Here is a 10,157-nt window from a genome sequence, read left to right as displayed (position 1 = left end):
TCGAGTAGGAGTCAAGCTAGGCTCCGAATGAAGTAAACGAACTTGTCCCTTTATATTTTCCGCTGCTTACTCGAATTGTTTTGAAATAGGAAAAGAAAAGTTTTAAAAAGAGCGCGATATTCACCCCCCCCCTCTATCGCTCGTATCTAATCTATCAATTGGTATCAGAGCCTCGTTAGCTCTAAAAGTTCTTAACCGATTTTCAAAACACTTTTTAAAACTGTTTTCTTTTTCTTTCCTTGTAAAATAATTCTTTTCTCATTTCTATTTTTCAAGCACTACTAATCGCAAGACGAAAGTCTTGGAAATATTTTCTCTTTTAATTTTTTCCTTGCAAGGATGTCGAACTCGTATCAAGAAGGTTATAGTACGGTCCGACCTCCACTATTCAAAGGAGAAAATTTCAGTTATTGGAAGAATAGAATGGAGTGTTACTTGAAGTCCGACATCGAACTCTGGTTCACGATCTTGAAAGGCTACACTCTACCGACAAAAGACAGAACAATATTAGAACCAGAAGAATGGACTCCCCAAATGATCAAGAAGGCATAACTAAACTACAAGGCGATCAACACCATTCAGTGCGGGCTCACAATGGAGGAATTGAACCGAGTCGGCCCCTACGACAACGCCAAAGAAATGTGGGACTCGCTAGTCAAACTACACGAAGGGACCGATGAGTCCAAGCTAAACAAACGAGATTTACTTTTAAACAATTTATTTAATATAAAAATATTTCCCGGAGAGACGACCTCGCAACTACACGCTCGACTAAAGGACATCCTAAACGTCCTCCACCTGATCGGGCATAATCTTGAAAACCGCGACACGATAAGGTACGCTCTGAACGCTTTTTCGAGGAATGCTTTGTGGGCATCAATTGTAGATGCATACAAAGTTTTTAAGGACCTTTCAATACTTAAGTTAGATGAATTATTTTGCGAGTTGGAATTACATGAACAATCTAACATAAGCCATGTCGAGAAAGGAGTTGCTTTGTATGCAGGTCCAAGCAAGGAAGCAAAGTCAAAAACGAAGATCAAGTCAGAAAGCGAGTCTGACTCTGACTCAACAAACGAAGAAGAGTTAGTCAACATGGTCCGGAGACTTTTGACGAAAAAGAAGTTCAGAAGAAATGGAAAGAAGACACTGCTCAACCAGACCCAGAACAAATCAGAAGTGATCTGTTACGGGTACAACAAAAAGGGGCATTTCAAAATCGATTGCCCGAATAGGAAGGAAGAAATACCTAAAAAAACAAGACGAAAGAAGGCTCTTCAAGCGACATGGGACGAGACTTCATCTGATGAATCCGACACTGAACAAACAAAGCATTCGAACAATTGTCCGGTCGACCAAACGTTGCCTCCCTGGTTAAAAAGGACGATGATTTAAAGGGATCGGTCGACCAAACCATGGATCAGTCGACCGATAAACCTCTATATATACAGGGTCAGGCAAACCGCAAGACTCATCCCCAAATCTCTTTCTCTTTACCTACCTTCCTCCTTGCCTTAGAAGTTCTTTGCCGGTTCAAGTACACCCGACAATGCCTCGGTACTCTCCTTTATTCCTCTCTTAATTAATTTTTATTTTGCTAAATTATGTTATTTTTTTAGTGAAAAGAGTAGAGCAATTGTGCAAAGAGAGGCTCTCTTAATCCCAGTCAGGACCCTAGGTTTTCAACTGAGGAATTAAGGCAATCTTTTCCAAATAAAAAATTTAAGGTGATAGGTACTCGTTGTCTAGATCTCCAATTCTACCAAACATTCTATCCTGAAGCCATAGAGATCCATCAATACTTTCAACTAGATAGCATAGTCTTTTGCCGACATGCTTACAATCATTCACAAAGTTGTCTCTGTTTCCTTGAGTTTCTTCTCCAAGGCCCAAGCCTCTAGATTTTTCTTCTCCAGGTCCTCTATTGAGTGGAGTTTCCAAGCATTCACTGATTTGAACTTGGAGTCAAAATCCTTGGCTTGCTTATTGAGCCGCTCGAGCTGCTGAGCTTGCTCCTGGCTATTTTTCTTCTCTGCTGATAATGCCCGCTCAGAGCCCACCAGCTGTTCAGATAATTTTTCTAAATCCTCCTTAAGCTAAGCAACCCCAGCGGTGAGTATTTCGACAGTAGCTTGGGACACACTTGCTCCGCAGTTGAAGCCCGCAGCTGCTTATTGTCGTGCTCGAGGAAGGACAACCTCTGACACATCGTTAGACTCTCCACGTAGTACTGCAAAAAGTATGTGTCAGAGCAGCACAACAAAGGCGAATAACAACTATTGGGAAATGTACCATGGTCGATTTTTGAGTGAAGTCGTCGGCCAGTTCCCCGGGCAGAATGGTCATCGCCCTGCTCTAGGCATCCACCCAGGTCTGAGCTAGAGAACCCTGAATGTGGATCGTATGCTCAGGTTATTGGGGCGTGTCATCATCTGGGGAGCGCCAAGTGTCAGTGGGTAGGTGGATCAGCGCTGAGATGTGTCTACAACCGACCGGATCGGAGGGCTCTAAAGTCGCCTGGCCCTTAGACTTGGACTTTGAGGGACAGATGGTGGAGAATGGAGTCTCTAGATTGGCCGGCGATGGAAAGAAGGAAATCAGTTGTGCCAAAAGTGTGTCGTTCAGTAGTTCAAGCAATGATGGAGTCCGATCGGACGATGGGGACGTTGGTAAAACAGTCGTCCTCTCAGGGACGGCAAAAGACGAGCTCTCACCTCGCTCGGACGGAGGTCGGGAAGTATGCACTTCCACGAGCGCTGATGTTGAGGCTCCTAAATGGGAGGTTCCTTCCAAGTGGAGTCTTTTTCTCCACTGGCGCTGAAGCAGTGGCTCGTCAGAACTTACCGAGTTGGTCGACAATGACTCAGATTGTACGGCCACTGGGACCATGGTGGGCCGCTCAGAAGGAAGCTCTCTAGTGGTAGCGGCTGCACTACTCCTGGTCGCTCTACTTGCCTCACCAGTTTTATCAGCTGAACTTTTGACCAGCATGAGCCTGCGGTTCTCCAACTCAGCAACTCCACAAGCGTTGATCTCAGCGATGGAGAGCTTTCTCTTGCCGCTTAGCGAGGACTTCAACATGACTTTGGCTGCAAAAATAAAAGTGAAATCAGTTAGATTCTAAGGCGACATAGGAAGAAATAATTTACCTAATAAGCCAGGTAGTCATGAGCAAAGGGGACTCAGTCTAAAAACATATAAAACGCCTTTGTGCAGCATCTTATGTATGTGATACTTTTGACCAGCGAGATGAATTATCGCCTCGAGCTAGGTCGGCTCTCAGTGATACTTGCACAAAGCAAGAAGCTTCATCAACTCCATTTGACAGTAGGTCAGGAATGATGGCCGCTCGGGAAGGCGAATAAAAAAATAATGGTCTCACCTTCTAGTGTTTGTTGGAAGAGGACATTTTATCAAAGAATATAGAGCCCACTCAGGCTTGTGAGAGAAAGGTTCCCGCCTCGGAGAGCTTAGTATAGTAAAAATAATGGAAAATACGAGGGACGTGCAAGATGTCGTATAGGTAGAATAAGATTACCATCTCATACAAAAGCCAAAAGGAGTTCTGCACTAATTGGGGTAAAGAAATATGAAAGTATCTAAAGAATGTAGAGAAGGGGTGGATCGGGAAGCACAAACCGTTCAAAAATTGGTCTTTAAAAAAAGTAAGGTAGTCGTCCGATGGCGCATGTGTGTGTGCATATGCAATGAGAATAATTATTTGGTAGTCATCGGGAATATTGTAAGACATTTGCATCTACATTACTTCGTCGCCGTGAATATCGGACTTGGTGGATGTATACCACAAGACGGTGATAAGCGGAGGAGGAGGAGAAGAGGCAACCATGGAGAAGAAATGAAAAGCAGAGGCGGGAATGTCGGCGAAAATCAAGAAGTGGACGAACAAAGACAGAGAGAGCTTATGAAGAAATATCATCGGAGACGAACAACGAAGGAGAGAATTGGCAGAGAGCATGCACGAGGAAGATGCGGTTAAGTAGGAGAATAACGACCAATAAGAGCTTATAAACCCTAGGGACGGCTGCTCTGGGTCCTCCGATCGAGAGCTATGGAAAATAAAGCCAAAATCTGGCCGTTGACTTCAAAACGGAGCTTGTCACATCAATCGTTGATATTCGCCTGTCATATCAAACATGTGGTGGCAGAAAGCGAGACACGTGGTGCCTGGCAACAGAGAGGCATTAATGAGATTTAATTAAAGTGCATAGGCGGCGTGCTCAGCAATAATGACCAAAGATTTGCGCATTCTTCAAGAAATTTGGATGACGTCAACAACTATTATAAGGCACTCACTCGCCAAAGGAAGCGGCGGGAAGTTAGAAAAATTGCTTAAGTGTTGTCGATAAGTATCCCGATCAACAGAAATCTCTGACTGAGAGGCGGCCAAGCGGAGACATTGTCATAGAGTGTCTCACTGGAGAATAGTCATTCTGTCTCATAGCCGAGCGACGGCTCTAAACTCATGGCAGAGAACAACTTCAACATTCACTATAGTCGAGCGACGACTCTAAACCCATGATAGAGAACAACTTCAACATTTACAAAAGTCGAACGGTGACTCTAAACCCATGTCTCCAAGTGATAGTCGGGCGACAGCTCTAAACCCATGTCAGCAAGTGATAGTCGAGCGACGACTCTAATCTCGTTGCCATAAGTGATAGTCAGGCGGCATCTCTAACTCATGATAGAAAGCACCTGCAGTATTCACCATAGCCGAGTGGATGTTCTAAAATCGAGAATGTCTGATCGACCGTGGAGGTCACTGAAGACACTGCTCATCCAGTCAATCGGACTTATAGCCTCCTTCTACTAGACTTGAGGGGAAGGCTTATAATACGGTGGTAAAGGGAGTCCACCAAGTATGAGTCAAAGGTGGGAACAGTAGCTGACGTGGAGGTCAAAGTCAAGCCAGTCAAAGGTAGGAAACTCTAGGCTCACCAAAGTTGGTCAAGCAGGCGGCAATGGGTTGAGCGGGCCTGAAGGGTCCGATCAGCCCGAAGGCTCATCTGAGCAGATTGCTCGTCCGGCCGAGAAAACTATAGAGAGGACATCAGATGCTCACAACTGTAACTAAATGAAGGCTAATCTGACTGTACCGCTTGTTTGGTCGTGCGAGGAACAACGTACTGAGTCGAGCAACCATAGAGAAGAACAACCTTGAGCGATCGAGAGGAGAACACTAGCTGAGCGGCTCCTCTGCTTGGCCAAACAATGGGACCCCTCGTGTAACTCATCATATCTTTCTGGGAGTCAGTGTCGCTGACAGGGGGGCATCGTCAGCAAGCAAATCATACGATGGATGCTTCTACTGTCATGTCAGGGATTTGCACGCCCTATTAAGGAATAGTGTCAAAGATACTTTTCTGACATGTCTTTTCATAGTACAGTTGGGAAAACATGTATGTTCCTTGAGAAGCGTGCACGTGTGCTACTGGAGCACTATATAAAGGAGGGGTCCATGCACCGACGGATGTATGCGTTATTTGTGCTTGAGCTCTTGTTGTTGCTATAGTTATTTGTCGTCTTTCTACGATTCCGATTACTGATTTGAACGTCGGAGGGCCAATGTCGGGGACCCCTTCCCTAGCCTAGCACTGACATTTTTGGTTTTGCAGAGCGGAGCGGAGTCTTTACGAGGTCAACTACTAAATCACATCCTCAACCAGCTGTCTTCATCATTTTCGGACGGGATCATTAAGAATTAAGTGCTCTTGTTGAAGACCATAATCGACCCATTGCTATAGGCTATCATGCTCCACCTTGGTACAGAAATGTGGGTCACAAACAAGGTCGCTCGCCAGATGGGGATCGCCCGATCCCTTCTAGATAATCGCAGTCCGTGCCACTACTTGTAATGTTTTCCTCTAGATATATAGAATATGTGTACACTTCAATTGAGAATCAAATCATGATTTTCTAACTATCAAAGTGTCTTACCTTTTCTTCGCGCTCAATCTTTTTTAGTTAGTACCAGATATTCAACTTATATCTATTAATTCTGAAGAGATTAATTCAATATCATGAAAAAATTTTATCGACTAGGATAAATTAAAAAGTACTTATAGAGATGACTCATCAACGCAATCTTATTAGTGTTATTAGGTCAATTATTTATTAAAAAAATATCTGTTAATTTATTAAAATTAAATGTCTATTCTTAATTACGTAAAAAATTATTAAATTTTGAAAAAAATAAAAATCCAGCCGCACCATTGCTCCGAGATTCATTGTGACTGTTTATATTATATGGAAGTACCCGTGTGCAGATTGCCATGTGCAGATTGTCACTGATTCTCGAGATAGATTTAAAGCCCAGGAGAGATCACTTGCTGCATGTGTCATTCACCGGTAATGCCCTGACAACTAAAAAAGGGTTAAAAGTAGTTTTACATTTTAATTTGCAGAAGGATTTTTTTTTTACATATTCTTTTTTCCAAAGTACACTAATAAGCATTAATTGAGTACTTTTGATTATAAAAAATAACTACTCATCTTCAAATTATTTTTAAAAATTATATAATGTTCCACGCACTTAATTTTTATAATTATATAATGTTCTACACTTTGTTTAATGTGTATATTTTCATGCATAATCATTATTTTCAATTTTTTTAAAAAATATATATAACTTATAATTATTTTTCTTCTCGCATTCCTCATGGGCTGTATGCATAAATTTAACTATCGTCAACTACTTTTATAAAAATGCTTAAAGGTTATAAATCAAATTGAATACTATTTTACTTATTAGTAATTGTCAAACTCTTTTTGTCATCAATTTTGTTAGTTGGTTCTAGCCTCTAATAAATAAAATAAAATAAATAATATCATAATCAAAATAACCACAAAAATATCAACTTTAGTGATCTAATATTCAATCATTAATCGGTCGCTAAATAAATTTAATGACCAATTAACAACGGAAACAAATTATCGTTGAATTTTTCATCATAATTTGATTTAGTGCCTGAATTAAGCTTTCAGTCGCTAAATATTATAACCGAATTAAGCATCGATCACTAAAAATAGCCACTAAAATGATATTTCAATTGTAAATTTGGACAAATAGCGAGTGAAATTTAATTTTAATCTCTAATTTAGCAACTGAAACTTAATTTCAGTTATAAATTTAACAATTGAAATTTAATTTTGGTTGCTAAATATTGAAACGAAAATTTAAATATGGGACCCAAAGTTAATTTCAAGTTCAAATATTAGTGATTGATAATAAATTTTGATCGCTAATTTCCTTTAAATTTCAGTAACATGTTTTCCTTATTTTTACCATGTTTAGGTTAAAATATTTAAACTTCACAACTAACAAATAACATATCACAAATTTCACAACCAACCAACGTGATACATATCCAAACTTCACAAATAGCAAACATATCACAAACTTCAACATGAAACTTAAATCATATCATAAACAATATCCACACAATAAAAATGTCAAACCATGACACAAATGATATCCATGATACAAGTGTCAACCGCAAATCTCAGATCCACGATACAACTATATCCAAATGTTTATGACAAACATGTTAACATGTTCAAAAATACAATATCAATATTCATCATCAAATCCAGCATCAAGTAGAATATGATATATTATTAAATAAAACAAGGATATAGTATCAAAATGATGTACAAATAATAAAGTCTATTGAATATATACTTTAATTCGAAAATGTTGTATCAAATCATATCGCAATCCTATAATATCACAATAAAGTGCATAAGTTAATCCTGCACCAAGTAGAATACGATAGATTTTTAGAATAATGCACAAAAAAAAACAAAAATAGGATATAATACCACAATAGTATCTGAATTATATATACTATCAAAAATAACTTAACAAATTCCATTTCAAAATATGAAAACTAATCTTAGAATTGATAAATACATAACAGTTGTAAAAGAAGTTGAAGGTCAACACATATTATTTTAGGCAAGTATTTCTAAAATGCTCAATATAAATCAAAGCAAAATGCAGATTATGAAGCACCATTTCATTATTCTTCCAAAACATGAAAACTAACAACAATATAAACTTTATTTTATATTAGGCACGTAATTCTGCATTAAACATGATATAGTACCACAATAGTATCAAAATTGCATATACTATCAAAATAACCGGACAAATTTTAATGTTTAATGATTAATAAATACAAAAAAGAAGTTGAAGGTCAACATATCTCAAAATTGCTACTTATTAGGAGGGTTTGGGTCTTGAGTCTCTTATGAATCAAAACAATATGACATTGGAAAAGTAAAAAGACTCATTACTGAATAGCAATCAAAGAATTCTCATATTTGTCGCTCAACTGCCGTCCTGAGCCAATCATCCATTGATCGCTCAGACTTCTCTACCATCAACCTAACCCAATCATCCATCAATCACTCAGACTGCTCTATTGCATGCCTGACTCAATTGTTTATCGATGTCTCTACTGCAGCGACATGATTCCTCAATGCTTGATTTTCTATGCGTAACTCTTGCATACCAGTGGATGAAGAGTTGGCCGACCCCTAGCCCTAGGAGCCATCTCATGATCATATGCAACCAGTGCATGAGAGTCAATGTTGTAGAGGACATTCTTTTTTACTTCCACCAACAACATTATAATATATATTATTATAGCTTCTACTAATAAAATCCGAATCTCCCCTCCCTTTACAATAGGCTGAGACGTCTGTGTAACTCAATTAGAAATATCGTCCGTTAAAGAAATATTATTATCTAATAAACAATTAACAAAGCTAATAATTTTTAAATTTGGGTGGAAAAAAAGTTTATATTCTTATGTCTATCACCTTTAATTTCGAATCTACAAGTGTGGCATCCTTTTTCTTGTGGGGTTTGGAAAATACATTCCAACAAATACCATCTTTTTGTAAAGTCTTTTCCTACAAAGATAAAATATTTAAAAGATTAAAATAAGTTTACTTACACCAATTATTGTAGCGTTATTGTAAATTCACCAATTCTATGGCAAGCTTAACCATAGATTGAGATTCACCAGTATGCTTTGATGATCTTATGCTCGTGTCAATGACCTCGACATTTTTATTGCTTTATGTAGTCGTTGGCTTTTTTTTTGCTGCCAATTTTCTGCTGTCCAAATGTTTTGCCATGCAACTCAAATATCATCTAGTATATATGATGGCTTTGTTTCCTTTCTTCTCTACTTGTACATTAAGTCCTTGTAGAACTTCTGAAAGCAATTGTTCCATGTTGTTTTGAATTCCACCTCATGTTCTGGATCGTAAGTATATTTTTCTACAATAATATTAAAACATTAGTATCAAAGAATATTGTTCAGTATCAATAATATTCAAATTGCTTACCAAAAATCATAAAAATAAAAATCTTTTATCTATTGATCTACATGCCTCCATGTGACACTAGAAGCACACTATTGTTCCTTTTTTTTTTTTTATGTATGCAGCAACACTATGACCATTGGGAATAAAACTACAAAAAAATATTAACCATGCCTCAACGTCAAAGAAGAGCTAAATTTGAAATACTAATAACATCAATACATACCAACCCTCAACAATACTTAACACAATCTGACCACTATGTATTGGTACACTAGCTGACATGATTATATCTGCAAAATAATATTATGACGCATACACAATTCAACATGTAGAAAGTAAGCATATACATAACAATAACAGTTTTCAACCCTAATATTTAATCAGCATTATAATTAGAATTGATCCTGTCCGAATCAAGAGTCAGCGGATGCTGGGCACGTGGCGCTCTCTGCTGGATCCTCGAGTGCTCCGGCGAACCTGCAACAAAACCGAGCCGGGAGGGGTGTCCCGGCGACGGTCCTCCGACGCTCAAGTCAGGTAAGTGTTGGAGAAAGTGGCTGCCAAATTCGTATTCTGCGTACCTTTGGCGAAGTAATAGCCTCTTTATATAAGACGGAGAAGGAACCGATGCACGCCCACCGAGGTGCGTACGTGTCAGCAACCCATACCACGGTATGCACTTGTCAGAGAGCTTACCTGACACCATGCTGCCACAGTCCGAGCATGTTCTTTGATGGGACGGCAGGACCACCCGTTGTCAGACTAGAAGTATGGCACAGCCATACGACTTGACGGCT

Source organism: Zingiber officinale, chromosome 6B, assembly GCF_018446385.1.
Source record: "Zingiber officinale cultivar Zhangliang chromosome 6B, Zo_v1.1, whole genome shotgun sequence".
Lineage (NCBI taxonomy): Eukaryota > Viridiplantae > Streptophyta > Magnoliopsida > Zingiberales > Zingiberaceae > Zingiber > Zingiber officinale.
Note: the sequence above shows the minus strand (reverse complement) of the source record.